The 18,431-nt window shown below is 36.0% G+C and overlaps 1 protein-coding gene across 1 annotated transcript in view; it reads right to left on the bottom strand.

The window, feature by feature from the left end:
* Positions 1–18,431, bottom strand: part of LOC113058435 (glutamate receptor ionotropic, kainate 4-like) — a 290,241-nt gene that overhangs the window by 211,989 nt on the left and 59,821 nt on the right. The window contains exon 2 of the mRNA XM_026226340.1: positions 3,186–3,338. The gene's annotated coding sequence lies outside the window, so the exon portion shown is untranslated. The remainder of the gene's footprint in view (positions 1–3,185; positions 3,339–18,431) is intronic.

Genomic DNA, 18,431 nt, shown 5'->3' with positions numbered 1-18,431 from the left:
ACAGTAATGGATCTTATTTCACAGTATTATATAAGAGTTAGTGAACTCAGGGACTGTTGGGCCTCATAGGGCATCACGAAAATGCCCAGCACTCACAGACTCCAGCAACCTTTCCCAGAGCACAGCAGTCGTTTACCTTGCTCAGGTCAGCCGAGTCCTCTCTCCCTTCCCTTGTTTCCTCTCCAGTGTGCCTGCAGTTTACAAAGTAATCTGCTCCTGAGCAGACAAGCATCAGTGAGGCTTATCTGGAGCTTTCAGGTGCGCAGGATGGAAGTGAAGACGGAGGGAAACGGTGTCTGTGAGGGAGACGGCGGTTACAAACCTGTGTTTATTGCATAACCGCAGGAGCCGCATGAAAACAGTACAAAACAGGATCAGGCCAGTGTGGACAAGCCACAGAGAAAGAAATCAGCAAAAAGACACGACTGCTCCGAAATGGGTTACTGTCAGCCGTAAATTCACCATTCCTGATTCATTAACGACACAGAACCTTTTTACAGCAGGTATTGGGATTTATTTCTGGCTATCTGAGGGCAAGGACAGCAGTAAAATGTTTTTTTTATTTTTTTATTTTTTTATAATATATATATTTTTTTATTATTGTGATTGATTTGGACTTGGAGAGGGAAAAAAAGTGTTTTCCAGCAATATTTCTTTAACAATACTCAATGTCATCTACCATCTACTAATATTTTGTGTTATTTAGGCTTATGATGCTTTTTTGTCAGCAAGGATGCACTACATTGATTAAAAGTGACAGTGCAAACATTTATAATGTTCTTTTTTTGAAATACTGTTCTTCTGAACTTTTTATTAATTAAATAATATTGAAATACTTCTTGAGCATTAAATCAGAAAATTCTAATTTCTTCTGAAGGATCATGTGTCACCGAAGACTGGAGTAATAGCTGCCATAAAAAAACAGCTTTTCCATAACAGAAAAAATACAATTTTACAATAAATTAAAATAGAAAGCACTTATTTTAAATTCTAATAATATTACTATATTTACTGTATTTTTAATCAATTAAATGCAGCCGTAGTGAACATAAGAATCTTTTTTTAAATTTAAAATATCATACATATCATCATTTTTTATGTGACTTGTGTGTCAGATCAAAACATTTACAAATTGAAGAAACCAAAGAAACCGTAGACAAAGAAACAGTTAGTTGCACTGGAAGCCGTAAGGCAGCAATTATTTTCCAGTCTTGCAAGGGCTGACCAGCTTTCTTAAGTGAGAAGCCAATTATGTTTTGCCTTGGCACTGCTTTATGAGGTGTGTTGCCATTACTAGCTAACGATGCATTTTCGAAATTTATATTCAATAATGACATTTACACAAAGAGCAGACCGCAGTAGTCTATTCCAGGCAGAGGTGAAACGATGCATCACATCTTGATTGGAGCGCTCAGTGTAATATGTCAACGTAAAGGGTCATTCACTCATATAGAGATTTGCAAATCATTAATTTTCTAAATGAGTCTTGGTGGTTTTCAGCAACATGAGTGACAGCGAATGCTGGTGATGTAATGTGGGTTTGGCCAGAGATACAACAAAAATAATTTATAAATCAGCAGTGATGCGATGACTACCTAATGGAGTAAATGCTTAAAGGTGTAGTATGTAATATTGACAGCTAACGGTTGAACTGGATACTGCAGTCCAAATTCAAAATACTGTTTTAATTGAATGTGACGAACCTTAAACACTTTAAGTTGATGAATTGATTCATCCTCATTTTAATATGCCCCTGGTCTTATGTATTTCTTCTGTGGAACATAAAAGAAGATATTCTGAGAAATGTGTCAGGTTGTGTCAGGTTTTTTTGTATGTCTTCCTCCATACAATGAAAGTCAATGGTCTCCAAAACTCTTCAGTTTCCAGCATTCTTTCAAATATATATATTTTTTTGTTCCACGGAAAAACAATGTCAACAACATGAGGCGAGTAAACAATGACTTAATTAAATTTTGGGGTGAACTACCTCTTTAAAAAACACTAAGACAAAATTAAACATCATTTAATATATCAAAACAACAAGTGTACTGTATTCCGAACAACCACTTTTTTTTACCAGTGAAAACGATCATGCAGCTGTGCAACCCAATAATAACATTTAACCATAAAGCAGTAGGAACAGCTTCTAGAGGGTCACTGTGATTTTGCCAAGTAAGACATATTCCTGGATCAACATTACTGTCCAGACATACAGACTTAACCCAATCCCCACCCCTAAACCTAACCTTACCCGTAATTTATTATAAAATCAGTGGGAAATGATCGCTGATTAACAAGGGTATAGAAGCACGTAATCCTGATTGTAAGCCTAAAACTAACATTTCCTAAAAAGTTATATCTCAACTCTAATTGGTTGATTGGAATGTTGTTCAATGATCAACAAGGATGTTGATCCAGGAACATGTTGTACTTGGTGAAATCACGCTCACCCTTCTAGAGACCAAGAACACAGCCACTCAATGTCCTTCAGTGATACAATAACATGCCACATACAAGCTCTCTGAAGTTCTCTCTCTTTACTGAGCACAGCGGGACATGTGTAAGCCCAAGGAATGATCTCGGCCCTGCTCTCATATTCCCTCTGTGAGCCTCAGTTTTCTCAGTCTAGTCTTATAACACCATTTGTATAACAGCAACAATCTCCTCTCCTCATTTTCAGGCCACTGAAAACTGAAATATAATTGAAAAATCGGAGACACAAATCAAGCGGCTGACAGCAATATCATGCATGTCAAAAACTGTCCGCCACGGTTACTGGAAAACTTTGTGACTCAAGGCTGCATTGTTGTCCTCTCTCTCTGTTTCTTTCACTCTTTCACCTCAAGCAATGAATCTGTGCTACTTTTATGATCACAATAATTCTGGCCAGCTCATATGGCTCTGTGCGCACAACTTGGCAGGTTTCCAAACAAACAGCAAAGTGCTGAAGCGGACAAGCATTGTTTGTAGTCCATCATTGTTTTCCGAGCCTTGAAAAAAGTAAAGTCTGCAATACAATTAAGCACATCAAACACTCCTTCACCCATCCGTTACGTTCATAAATATTTAACAGACATTAATAGCCATCCACGGTGCATTTAAGACCAACACTACGCACTACGGTGGGGTTGTGGCACTCTGCTTGGAAGGATTGGAGTGGAAGCTCATTACTACGCATCTCATACCTTTGATCTCCGGAGGCGTGAAGCTCTAATCCATCTTGAGGTGCAGGAAGTTGCTGGTCTAGTAGTGAGCACTCAGCTCCGGAGCAGCACTCCACATCAGAGTCCCGTCCACTTGTCACCTAAACCCACCGTATGCAACGCTGGTGAGCCAACCTGTTGGAGGAGACAGGGAGACAAAAAATTAAAATATTTCCTTTTTTTTTTTCATGTTCCAAAACCATACACTTCTAGTCAAAAGTTTGGAATAACAAAAAGTTTGGAAGATTTAAAAAATTTATTTGAAACAAGTCTCTTATGCTCTGCAAGGCTGAATTTATTTGATCAAAAATATAGTAAAAACATTATTACATTATATTACATATAATATTGTGAAATATAAAAATTTAAGAAACCAGCATATTAAAATGATTTTTGAAAGATGTGCTAAAACAATTAGAGTAATAACTGCTGAATATTTAGCTTCGCATCACAGGCAAAAAAAAAAAAAAAACATAATTCCAAATGTTCAATATTTGTTATTTTATTTCACTATTATTTTAATATATTCGTATATATGCAGCTGAGTAAACGCTGACATGATCTTTATTTTTGAGTGAACTATCTTTTGAAATACTTGGCACAAGCAAATAGGATTACTGCCCTGTAAAGGATCTGGCATGTATCGAAGTCAAGCAATGCAAATAGTTCATAAGTCTGTTAAAACATTCATTTACATGGAGTTGTTACATAACCACAAATATATGTATTCTGCAACTCAAAATGACCTTCTACAATCTTTGCTGGAGAAATAACACTTTAAATTTAGCATCCAGAGAAAGTCTGGCATATAAGCAAGGCTGAGTAATAGTACAAATTAATATTTCATTTCATTTCCTTATTACTCATATGTAGCTTTTGCTTTCAAATTGTCCTTGCTTAATCTTTTTCCCTCACCTGCATCAGCGTGACATTTTCTAGCTCTGATATTGCTGTGCATATTTTATCTGTCTGCCATTCACCTTGGGCAACATGGACCTCAAATCTCACTGCTTTCAAAAATGACTTTTTACTTTCTTGTTAATCACAAGTGGTTCTAAATGAACTTGTTACTTATCCTCAGCAGGAATCCGACACTCATTAGCATTCTAAACAATATTGCCACATAATTTTATGTTAAATTAGAAAGTAAATGTCATTTACAAGATGAACATTAATGGAACCTCACTGGATGTTAATGTTGCCCTTTCTCAGATGAAGATTAAAACAGTTCCTTATGATGACCCAATCATTTAACGCTCGCATCACAGCCACCTAAGGATTCCCAACAGCTACCACAATTAACATCCCGAATAATCAGAATATCTACGTTTATACAGTATACAGCTCTTAATACCCACATGCACAAAGTAACTAAACAGTCATGCAACACTTTGATCCATTTAACTTTCATGTCACTTTCACTTTCAATCCAACTGAATTTTCCCAATCAATTTGGCAAATTGGTATATATTGTGTTATGATATTCTATGGATTATTTAATGCTTTTGTATATTCAACATTTACTTGATTGTATCGAATAACAGCCACAACTGTTTGGTTTCTTATACACACAAAAATGAATAAAAGATAAATCAGTTATTTAAAATAGAGCAAACAAACAAAAAAAAAAAAAATACTCAAACAAAGAGTATAAATCAGCATATTCAAATTATTTCTGAAGGATCATGTGACTGATGGCTGATGATTTTTCAGCTTTGCCATCACAGAATTAAATTACATCTTAAAGGATATTAAAACCAAAAACTGTTATTTTAAATGGAATAATATTCTACAGCATTACTGTTTTAGTAAACTTTTGATCAAATAAACGAGACTTAAAACTGCATGAGACTTAAAACTTTTCTGTGCTAAACTGCAGATAATGCAGCCCTTACCCTGGAAACCCCATAAATAAAGCAGCTGTGCTACTTTCTAAAACATATTTAAAAAATTTTAAACAGCCATTCAGATTTGTGTATTTGCTATGGTGTCCATCATATTTAGACTTAATAGGCTATTTATTTTCAACCTTCTTTTTTCTTTCATTTTAATCTGGACTACAACGTGCCCTAGATATTGTTTGAAAATGTTTTGATTGTTTATTGTAAATTCAAGATCTGTAAAGTTGCAAAACTAAAGTCTCTAATCCAAAGAGATATTCTTTAACAAAGTTCCATTCAAACATGCCCCCACATGTCTACGTCACTATGTGGAAATATTTGCATGATGCTCACGATTATGGAAAGGGGTGTTATATTTCTGATGAGTGCTTGCGGTGATCGGCCAATCACAATGCACTGGGTCAGTTGACCAATAAGAGCAGACACTGCTTGTCGGAAGGAGGGACTTTGTAGAAAATGACATGTTTGAGAGAGGCGGGGCATAGAGGAGCTACAATAATGTACAGTATTTGAAAAATAATGTCAAAATATTCTGTTACACCAAATACACCAAATAATTATCTTTAAAAAAAGCATCATATACGACCCCTTTAACTATACTACCTATAAATATATACCATGTTACTGTTTTCCATATTAATGTATTGTGATAATAAGACAGCACTTCAATCTACTTTAAATAATGCTGAATTATAAATGAATGCTTCCATCTGACAATTTCATTTACAAACCATATCCTGAAGTACTGTCTTTAATCTTTCAAATTTTGTCAGGTCTCCAAAGAGAAATTTTAATTGTCCTCCAAAAACAGCATTTTCAAAGTCCTTTTCCTGCGAGAAAAGTTTTAATTTGTCTTGACGTAACTGCAAAAAGATCATAGGTTCTGATCTTAGAAGTTTCGCGACCACGCACACAATCCAATACAGCAAATGAAAAAATTCTCATATGAAAACAGTTTAAGGAGATTGAAGGCATAAAGCATGTCCTTTTGCCCCAGGCACGAGTGAAACAATAACACAGTTTGACTATGTGCTCAGTGCTCCCACAGTGCCACCTTCCCACTCAGCAAAGTAGACAACTGCACTGGGGACTGACTATCTCTCTCTCTTCATCTCACTTTCTCTATACCTTGAACCACCAGCAGAAACACAACAGAGTAAATGAAGCATCCCGACTGTCCCTGCAATCACAAAACATAAAAAAGTTATGCCAATGGCTGAGGGGCTGGAGAGGAAACCGCCATGTGGGATGATGGGAAAACAGACCATATAGCACAACACTATAGAAGTAATGAAGCTGTGATATATTCAAGGAAGAAGAAAATTCATGTCCACGCCACCTTGGGGGGAGATTCATCTGGCTGCGTGGGACCATAAAGAATTTATTCAGTGGCTCTAGAGTGAAGATGTATATTTTGCAAGTCCATTTTGTCAGATTACTAAATGAAGATTTAATTTCATAAATCAAATGGCTTCCATTCAGTTAGCTTTTTTTATGCCAAGTGGTCTTGTTAAATAAAGGAAAGCTGTATGAATATACTTTGACAGGCATAAATGGTGCTTTGAAAGGAGAGTGTGTTTGAGGTTTGGAGATTAAATCTTGGAGATCTCATTCTTTTTGGCAGGTTCTTCAGAAACACTCAGGAGATATCTTGAGGGTGGGAAGGGGGAGCTGTATTATCCACCCAAGAACATGTCATTCACTAGCTGTCTGACAAGTAAACATTTTGTTTCCCCAATCAAACATTTTCAGTTTACAGATATGTTCATTAGGCTTCAGAAGCAAACTCGTATGAAGGCAATTAAGGTAATAGCCGCAATGTGAAAAAAATAAAATAAAATCCTGGCTTGTTGTCGTGATGAATAATACATTGGTATTCATGCTGTTGTTCCACTTGAAGGGGATTTAGAGCAGATTAAAATTAATCTAACAGATCGCATTTGTCTGTTCCTTATCAAATTTGCAGAACACATTAGCATTGTCTCAATGAAAGCAGCTATTTATGATTAGACAAAATTAAACGCGGCTTTATCTGACACATACTTTCTGATGATGTGATTTGGTGAATGTACCACTATCACATATAATGACTGTATAACATGTTTTAGCGCAGCAGTTCTCTACTGGTTCTGCTTTAGGAAAGTTTACTACTTTTTCTACTTTGGAAAGTCTTCTGAAAACCACCAAGAACCCCTACAAAAGTTACTGGTGAATTTCACCGTAAACAAAGAAAAAACAAGAGCCTTTGCAGGCACAGTAGTAACATAAAAATGCAAATACATTATAATGATATTTGCATGTTTAATGCCCACCAGTAATATTAATGAATTCACATTCAAAAATAATTGCTACATCTGTAATCCCACACTCCTCCTTCTAATGAGATTCTCTGCAGACACAGGTGTTCATTCACACAATTATAGCAGGGTTTAACACGGTGACACATCCACTGGGTCTCAACATTTAGGTTTCTGCCTCACGGCTGGCATGCTTTGATTTTGCCTCATTCACAGTTGTCAAAAACAGTACTGACATCTCACTTTAACCAGGCAATTAAGGCTTTTCCTCCAACAAACGTAGGCACTTTCACAGACACTGGAAAAAAAGTAAAAAATAAAATAAAATAAATTTGCAGCATGTAAAATTGATCAAGTTATGACTAGCCTTGAAGAAGAAAAAAAATCAGATGACTAAGACTAGTCTAAGCATTTTATTCAACCGGCCCCAGGTCCTAAAATATAAAGGAAGCTAAAGTCAGAATAATAATAAAAAGACAAAAATATATCACTGGATTGTACTAAAACCAAAATAAATTATTAAAATGTTCTCTGGGAAATCATTTGATATAATATGTCAAATATTAAAGCTAATTACTGTTAAATGTGCAACACTTGATGAAAATGATTGGTAACTTTCAAATAAGGTTCCATTTGCTACCATTAGTTAACTAACATAAACAGCATTTAATGCATTTATTAATCTTAGTTAAAATCAAAAGTTGTATCTAATGATATTTAATGGGCCTGATATAACATGGACCAACAACAGATATATAACAGCTGTTATATAATTTTTTTAAAAATATTTGTATTAACTAAAGTTTACAAAGATTAATTAATAATTATTTAATTGCTCAGTGTGTGTGTCCTGTCTCCTCTCCAAATGCAAAATGAGACATACAAAAATAAATAAATAAATATTGAATAGCGCGTCACTCTTAGATAAGATATAACCATGACTTGGTAAAAGCATTTTGCTTCCAACTTCAATTCCGCAGTACATATCCTACACCTAACACACATATACACAATATGAAATCTGAGTCATATTCAAAGCCCAGACTGACTGTCACTGTTGTGTGGCGGTGTCATCAATCTTCATTGTTAATTCACAGAATAACTCAATATAAGCCAGTGGAATGAATCCTGAGCCGCAGCGAGACCACCAGCCAATCTGCTGCGCACTGCCAGAATGACGGCTGGCACAGGGAGCCCTCCACTTAGGAAGGAATACAGTTCACTATCAGCCTGAGCCATGACCCCAATTGAAGAGGCATATGCAATGTGCTGTGGCAGAAGACCGTGCGGATTGAAAAAGCCAAAGCCAGCTGCAGGGGACTGATAAAGCCATTAGGATTCACGGGACGTCTTAAAGCCTCGTCTTCCCCAGGTGGATGTGACTGAATGTGTTACCTGACACAAAAAGAAGCGAACGCTACAATGCACAAACACAGTCATCAACTCAAACACGCCATGAGAATCGGAAACAGTGATGTCACGCCGGCAAGTCACAGACCAGGACCGTCTGATGAACTACTGGTTTGATTGGAACAGAGAAGAGAGAGAGAGAGCGAGACAGGCAGAGATGGAAAGGCCAGCCAGTTTGCACAGATCAATTTCGAAAAGCAATAGCTCAGCACTTCGGGGCATACACACCTAATTTTGTTGCTTGCTGGAAGCATTTGGAACAGCACTTCACCTGACATCTGCAACTTGTCATGACATATTGAATTGTGAAGTAAAATGTCCCAGTCAGTGAAAAACAACAGAATTGTTTTCCTATTCTGTCTATAGGCCCCTTTGGACGGAATTAATTTTGCCCTATAGGTAAGATTACATTGAATTCACAAAAATGTATTAGAAAAATTATGGAAGAACTTAAGTTCAGCTAAACCAGGGGTCCTCTGTGAAATCTCATCATGTCTGCGATTGAGAAATATTACTTTTTCACAATGTTTCTCATTTATTTTGACCACAGCTAAAGCTGAATTTCTCGTTGATCTTTCTTGATCTCCTTTATTATGTATATAGACCTTTGCCAAGTTTCTAGGTTTTTATAATGATGGGGAGTTTGTACATTACCCCACTTATTACACTGCCAATTACCCACTAATATATATATATATATATATATATATATATATATATATATATATATATATATATATATATATATATATATATATATATATATATATATGGACATGAAATACTGATTGAAATTGTTTTTGTAATTTTACCTGTATATTACCCTAAGGCAAAAAAAAAAAAAAAAAAAAAAAGTTCAATACAATTTATGAAAAAATTAGTCTAGCAACAATGATGGCTAGAAAAATAGAATGATATAGTTATAGACAGCATGGTAAAACACTAGATAAAATGATAATAATTATAGAATTAATGATAAAATGATACAACTAAACAGAACGATTGATTGATATAACGGCGTAATAGACAGAATGACAGAGAACACTAGAATGATAGAACAAATCAGGATGACAGAAAGAATGACAGATCAAACAACAGAATGACAGATAGATAGAATGATAGAATGACAGATAGAATGATAGTAGGAACGACAGAATAGAAAGAATAATGGATAGAAGTTTAAGTGATGAAATGAATGAATCATTTTCCACACTCTTTGTCCTAACAGGTTAATCAAATCTAAATATAAATTATGAAGACCTTGCACCTGTATTGATTCTATCACTCTCTGAAAGCAAATCCACATTAAAAACACTTTTAGACAATTAAAATTTAAGACAATTAAGGGACAAAGTGTCTGGCCAGGGAAGAAGAATTAGCCTGCCGGGCCTCTAACCAGAAACACAGTGATTCATCACAGAGCTGGAGCAGGAAATGATAAGAATGAAGTGCCTCAGAAAAGGAAGTGCTGTTATCTGACATTGTGAAAGAGAGCGAGAGCGAGAGCGAGAGCGAGAGCGAGAGCGAGAGGTGTGTGTGCCAGAGCCCTTGCAGGACAGAAGAGTCTCATTTAGGCATCAGTGGTGAATAGCAGTGAACTTCCTCTGGTCTGGAGACTGTGACGTGACTGGACTCATGAGCAGTCACTTCCTGAAGCCGGGACGTTAAATCAGACACAGGCAGCAGCTGGGCCTTCAGCATCAGCCACCTCCAACCACAGGGGCACAACCCTGAGAAAGGCCACATGGGAAAACAGCAGTGCCCGAGCATCCAAAGTAATACTCCCTAGAGCAGTGGTTCAAAACTGGTAAGACTATTCCAACAGAATAAACAGGTCAAGGACAGCAAGGAAAACAAAGCAATGCTAAATGCAAATCGTTAAGTGCAATTTTATTATCGTACAAAGTTTGGTTTTGCAAAATTAAAATAGTCTTACCAAAGGAAGGAGAAAATGTTGATGTCAAAGGCTGTATCAAATTAAACTCTACAGTATGCTGGTGATGCAAATGAAACGGTAACACTTTAGAATAGATAACACTTGTTAAATATTAACTATGACATTTTTCTCAATAAATTCTTAATTTGCTGCTTGTTAATAGTAAGTAAGGTAATTGTTTAGGTATTGGGTAAGGTTAGGGATGTAGAATAAGGTCAAGTAGAATAAGGCATTAATATGTTCTTAATTAGCACTAATACATGACTAATAATCTAGTAATATGCATGCTAATAAAGTTTATTTTTATTTTTATTAATACTTTTATTAAACATCAAATTAATTATGAAGTAAATATATATTTATACTGTTGCAAAAGATTTTAAAGAAATGCTGTTCTTCTGAACTTTCTATCCATTAGAGAATCCTGAAAAAAACGGAAAAAAAAATTCCACTGAAATATTAAGAAATAGGAAATGTTTCTTAAGCACCAAATCAGCATATTAGAATGATTTCTGAAGGATTATGTGACACTGACAACTGGAGTATGGCGGCCACAAATTCAGCTTTGAATTTCGAATAAATAACATTTAATAATAATTAAAACGCATTTTAAAATATACTTAAAAATGGAAAAAAAATCTTAATTTTAAATCTCATAAAGATAATGCTGTAATACTATTTCATAATATTACTGTTTTTACTTTATTTTTTATCTTATAAATGCAGCCTTGGTGAGCATAGGAGACATTTTTCTCCTAGTCTTGTCGAGCCCAAACACTTAAACAATGTACCATTAATATTTATTATGAATTATTATTAATGGCATTATATTTATGCAAACCTTTTGTGCACTTAAAAAAGCAACTTATGACATTTTTTGGGATATTCAACAACTGATAACCATTTAACTAAAAAAAAGACAGAGACAGACATATAGATAGATGGATGGATGGATGGATGGAAGGATGGATGGATGGATGGATGGATGGATGGATGGATGGATGGATAGATAGATAGATAGATAGATAGATAGATAGATAGATAGATAGATAGATAGATAGATAGATAGATAGATAGATAGATAGATAGAAAGTTAAAATCAAAGTAAAATAAAGGCCTTTTTCAAAACCAGTTCAGAACCACCAATCAGATGGCAGGCGTCAACAAAAATCAGTTAGGATAACCACGGCACAAGATATCCAAATTTTCTGAGATTGTGAGAGTTGTGTTCCGTGTCAATATGGCCTTCTTTCAGATGGGTTAGCGGCTTTAATGGAAATCTGTAACACTTTGACCTTCTAGCCTGGGAACTTCTGAGACATGCACCAGAAAGACAAAGCTCACCAGATCAGTAATTTCAGAAACGTAGGTGTCACAATGCAGCATGTTTAAGGCAGCAAGAGCTATATAAAATGCAACATAAGGGCACCAGTGTAGGCGGTGCAGAAATGTGGACATTTACATCTTCAACCTCCAGCAGATGGATTACATGGTGATTAGAAATCTTACGACTGTAGTAAACATCCCATTATGGTTACATGTCAATCCTTGTTAATTAAACAGATCGTGAATGTTGTGACACTGTTTCTGCTCGCTACATCGAGCACGTCGGTAACACTTTAATTGAAGAACCAATTCTCACTATTAACTAGTTGCTGAGCATTAATAAGCAGAAAATATGAAGTTTATTGAGGGACAACTCTTAGTCAACAGTGAATATGTGTACCCTATTCTAAAGTGTACAGTATAGATTCAGTCTTAGTCTCTCATAATTCAGTTGGTTTGTGCTTCACCAGCAAACAACAGCATCAGCTCCACAGATCTCATTCAGGACATGAGGAGAGCTGATCGAGGTTATCATCACGGCACTCCTGAGGACTCCATCCACAGCTCATTTTTACAAGTGCCACTCAGAAATGCACACACATACTCTAGGTCTCTTTCCAAAAAGCTCGACTGGCAAGGGTTGGTATAGTTACAGCACTTCCAAAATTGAGGAAATTAAAATAACTTTCACTAAAACAGAAAAGCCACAGTCAATATGTTTTATTAGTCAGGCAGATTTGCATATTAACCTTTTGATATATAAGCAGACACATTTCCATATAATCTGATGGAATGTGTTTGACTGAACTGACACTGACATTTATTGAGTAATGTCTATTATTAAAACATACCAAACAAAGTATTGCAACATAACAATTGTATTTTAGAATCTGTGAATCATGTATCAGTAATCTCACTTTCTTTTTATTAAAAAATACTACTTTGCTTATCTCAAGTGGTATGTGGTATGCTTCTTATTGAATCATTTAAACTTTAGACAAAAAAGTACCATGATGACTCATATGATCCATATGGTGTCTGTTACATAAAACTGAAGATTTACAAATGCAAATATGTCAAGTGTAAACATTTAGAAGGTGCAGTAAAGCAAAAAACTACATACTGTACCATACAAGAAAATGTCACCATGAATGAGGGCTGAAAACATGCCTGACATTAAAGTGAAGTTTACGTCAATTATTATAGGACAGTATGTCATCTTTATCTTTCCCTGCTCAAGTTGATGTCATTAGACTGTTTCATTAAAGTCACTCTGTGCAGTGAACTCATTCAAACTCATACTGCAGCTCATTACGGGCCCTGGGCTGCATTTGCTCATAAAGCAGCCACATATCTATCATTTACTCTCCGTGCCTCTGTGTGTGTGTGTGTGTGTGTGTGTGTGTGTGTGTGTGTGTGTGTTTGTGTGTGTAAGAGAGAGAGAGAGCGAGAGAGAGAGAGAGAGTGTTTCTCGTAATGGTAAATTACACAAGTAAAGTTGTGCTCCATCTAGCCAGGAAAGCAAATGCACCAGGCTCTGACACCAGTCAGGAGTGTTTTTCATTAGACAGTCCAGATATGCCAACTTGACCGCTCCAGTATAATATCTTGCACAGCCATGAAACTAAAAATATTCAGCTTCATTAATGAATGCATCAAGGTATCCAAAAGACTGTAACTGATTATGATGTAACCAGAAGCCTCAAGAGCAAGCGTGGGACAAGGTTGACACAAATTGATGCGCGATGGGTGAAAGGGTCGCACATTAGCTTGCAAGGACGGTTGTCACCAAAGCTATTTCTACTGCTTAGAACAGTTGTGCCATGCACATTGCTAATTCGACAAGACAACAAGAGATCAAATGATTTTCCAGAGAATTGAATCAGAACAAACATACCTGGGTAGTATTTTCATTTAGTGCGCACTCTTTTTGACAGCAGAGATTAAAATACAATATACTGCCAGTAAAAGGATAAATATAACATATTGCAATTGACTGTGTAGGAATATTACATTTAAAGTTAAAGAAAAAACTGTTACTTTAAGATATACTTAATATATGATATTAAATATATAATACATAATTACTTATATTTTTGGGGGGAGGGGGGTTAAGTGCAGTAATTAATGTTACATGTATATATATTTTTTTAAGTATCTTGTTATAGTATTGTTTTATTCTTGCATTAGCATGGAACTTATGTTAGCAACTTTGTTGCTAATTATATATTTTTTAAAGTAACTGAGTAACAATATTATAACATTTGTATGCATAAAATGTAATTACAGTATGTAACATCACCATCACTATTAAAAATTGTTTTTTCAGTTGCATTTGCTAGTAACAAAATAAAATAAAGTTGCTGTACTACAGTATTTTGAAATATGAAAATTACATTCCTTTTTTTTAAAGATACAATTTTATTTTAAAAGTAACTAATATTATAAGTTTAACAAATAAGATTTTGAAATAAGCCATCCAATTACATGAAACACATTGCCCACAACACTGGCGACTGAATGCTGCTTTATTTCAGAGGCTGCTTTTCTTTTCTGCTCACTTACTCCTCTTCACTCATCCTCAGGTGTTTTGTCTTCTTCCTGTGATGTATGTGTGAAACTATAGGATCTAAGAGCACCTTGACCTTTGACTTGCTCATTCTGTGAGAATAAAAGCATTCTTTCCTTTCTCAAGATCCCAGCCTCCATGTTCTGACACCCACCGTCATGATGCTCCTAGATCACCATGTAAAAGCGTAACGCAGAGCTAAAGCAAGGTGAGCCAGGACATATGTGTTTCACAGATAAGCATCTTGTCTGCAAGCAACAGATTGCGCCACTGACAGTCTTCACTATACGAGAGCCTGGAGACTAATTTGACGGTCTCAGTTGTGGATTGTTGGACAGTAATCGATTTTTCCTCTGCTCAGTTGACTGTTTGAATTAGACAATGGCCTGATAAACAAATATTAGCCAAAGTTCAAATACTCAATATTCACTAGAAAGGGTCTGTCATGATGATCTTTAAGTCAACTGCATTTGCCTGCACATTTGCATACCAACACATCTAAGTTCTCTTCCAGAAGTGAGTTGCCACATATGCAAGTAAACGATCAATGATCAATGCTCTAATAGTCAATTTGCATGTGTTTTCTTAAGTTGCAGCGTGTTCAGCTGTCTCGGCCACCGTACATACTGTAAGTGAATATATGTTAATGTTAATATATGTTAACACGAAACATCAGTATTATAGCTCCGCTCACGGCACGCCTCCAAGAGCTCGGCCTTTTCCGGAAAGAATCGGAAAGCCGTATTTTTCTTTTACAATTATGTTAAAACTAAAGACATTTTCCACCATCTTGGATTGGTTTCTTTATGGAGCTCACTGCAATAAAATAAACATGCAATTCTACCATTAATCATGAATATTAATATTAATATTACTCGTGCGTTTAATGCCTTATAATCCTGCCTAAACAGCTCACTAGGTTTTGAAACAGATTTAAACAAATTTAACAATAAAATACTTTCTTTTCTTTCCTTGACAAGCACCAGAATTCACACAAGATAAACCAAACGTTCTCTGTTTGTACTCTTCCCAGAGGCTAATGCTCATTTTATCTGCTCTGTTTGAGATGTTGACCTCTCACCACTTGAAGACCAGGCCAAGTTCTTTGTATTAGTAATGCAAGTAGGTCAAGAACCAGGCACCGTATGAATCCACACATGAATATGGTGATTCTATAAGTCTATATCTGGAAGGCTCACCCAGCCATAGACTGATGAATGCTGTATTTGGCAGGTCGGCATCACATGTGTGATTTATGGCAGCGTGATCCTGAACAGTGTTGATTGGCCTGATTGTTTCATTCAGTTTCAAAAGCTACCTGAGCAGCATACAGCCAGTCAAGGGAAATCAGAAGATTTGCTTTCATGGCCAGGTAAAGATTGGCAGTCCACAGAATGACTATGAACCCAGATTCAAATAAAGCTTCTTTTGGACTAGTTTCTATTTGCAAACTTTCTGGGATCGACTTGCAAACAAAGCAGAAAAAATATTGCCATACTGTGCAGAGGGTTCCAGTAGCATTTGGTCTGTGAAATGAATCAACGCTGTGGGAGGCTGAGATCTCATATTTCTTTGTCTCTACTTTTTTTCTATACCTTCACCCTAGACTCTACCTAAAACAGAGAAAAGTTCGGAAGATGTGCACACATCAATTTTCTCAAAGACACAGTATAAAATGTGTTAGCAAAGCCTGGATTTGTTCTTGGAAAAGCCTCTCATTATCAACAGGCTGAACATTAAAAGCCCATTCAGTTACACAGCAGCATCAGATTACATTAGGAAAATCTTGATTGTCAAAGAGACAGATTCTGAGAAAGGCCTTTGGGAATAAATGCAAGCATGCTGGCAAAACAACCTTGAAACATCTGGTACATTAGAGAGGTGAAAAAAACTTTGCATATGATGTTAAAGTGTGCGTAATGATTGAAAACATTCTTAGAAATGCCAGATAAATCCAATTAAAGTGGAAAAACATGGTTGGGTGTGGGTCTGTTTGTGTGAGGACAAATTATGTATCAGTTCATGTTATCTGTAGAGATGATCTGCCATATAAAGCCTTCCTTATGTCACAGTAATGAAGTGCACAGTTTCTGCCTGTTCCTGCTGCTGCCTCCACATGGCCAACTGATACAAATTCAAACATATAGTACAAACACATAGAAAGTATACAGTAGTTGTTGAATTACTTATTTCAAGAATTTTTCTACTTTTAGATTGATCTTTTCAAGATTTATTCATTAGAATGGGATTAGGAGACACACCTGGAACCAATGAAACACAATTATCATGACAGGAACAGGAAGGACCAAATAAGGGCACGGAAGGCATCTTGTGTTTGTTGGGTAAACAGACTTAAGTGTGAAATTGCAGCTTTAGATTATCTTCTTATACAGTGCATATACACAGGATTGTGGTGGCTAGAAGACAATTTGTGATCCTTAAAGGCTTTCCTCTTCGAAAGAATCATTGAACATAACAAATTATTAAAACACCACTATGCAGGATATAAAATAATTAGGACAAAGTTGGTGTATTTGTATATTCTCCTTAAAATATAAAGCTCCGTTTACAAAGAATTAAAGTACTCAATAAAATAAAAATCCGTTCTGAATCAAAACCACAAAGCATTTAAGATTAAAACATTTCTGTGAAAGAAAGATGACTAACTGTGGCTTAAACAGAACTAGTCTATAAAGATGGATTAATGACAATGAAGTTATTATTAGTCTTATAAGATCATTTAAATATTAAATGTTGGATCATAAGCAGGAGTTACTGAGATCCACATTGTTACTGTGCACTTTAGTATGGCACTTAACCTTCGTTTTCTCTGGGGAGACGGTTGCTGCAATGAGGCTGTAGATAAAACGTGGGTGGAAAAGAATGACAGGTAAATTCGCTTAAACAAGAGAGATGCATTCATTGGTGGCTGTCTAAGCTGTTGCATTCTGAATGTATAATATATCGAAACCTTAATCTTGTAAGCCTCTGTAAGAGAAGTTACAGATCTTCTATACTGCAGTGTATGCTAGCAGACGTATACACATAACTCCACAATAAAGCTCAAATTCGATCACAACATGAGGAGACCAGTGGCTAGTTGTCACACTTTATACTCTGGAGTATATTTGCCAGGGTATGTTAAATATTTGAGTCAATTTCTGTAGATATAAACACTTTGAAGTGTTTACACATTTCACTACACTACACATTTCAAGAAAGAGTTTTGGGTTAGAACCCCTTATGACAACCAGCCCCAGTCTGTACTACATAATGGTGTTCGTGGCAAAAAACAAATGCAACATGTGTCCGTCTCATGGGAAGGATAAAGGAACCTGCATCATCTGGTTACAAAGATATAAAACATCAACAGACAGCCACATCACCCAACTCAGTTTTCCAGCACTGACTGATGCCCAAAAGTGCGGCAGTTAAAAACTAATCTGTAGGCATTAACATGGACAGATTTCTAATTATGGAGTACTCGGATTGCTGACATGGTGTGCATTGTCCTAATAATGCCCTTGTAAGTCTGTTCAGCTTCGAATCTGCTGATGGTGGAGGATGGTCCCACAGTTTGATCCAGAGATCCATCTTTAAGACCTCGGGGCTTGTAACTCCAGGCCTTGACATGAGAAATATGTCAGATTGAATCTTGCACACTCTCCCAAGGTCCTATAAGAGTCATCTAAGAGATCTCTGCCTTAATCTTTCAGGGTTTGCTTCATACAGTACTCGAGAGACCCAGAAACTGAAAGGAATCCTGTCAAGGTCTGTTATAATAATCAC

The sequence above is a fragment of the Carassius auratus genome, chromosome 40 (assembly GCF_003368295.1).
Source record: "Carassius auratus strain Wakin chromosome 40, ASM336829v1, whole genome shotgun sequence".
NCBI classification, from domain to species: Eukaryota; Metazoa; Chordata; class Actinopteri; order Cypriniformes; family Cyprinidae; genus Carassius; species Carassius auratus.
Note: the sequence above shows the minus strand (reverse complement) of the source record. Positions and strands in the feature narration are given on the sequence as shown.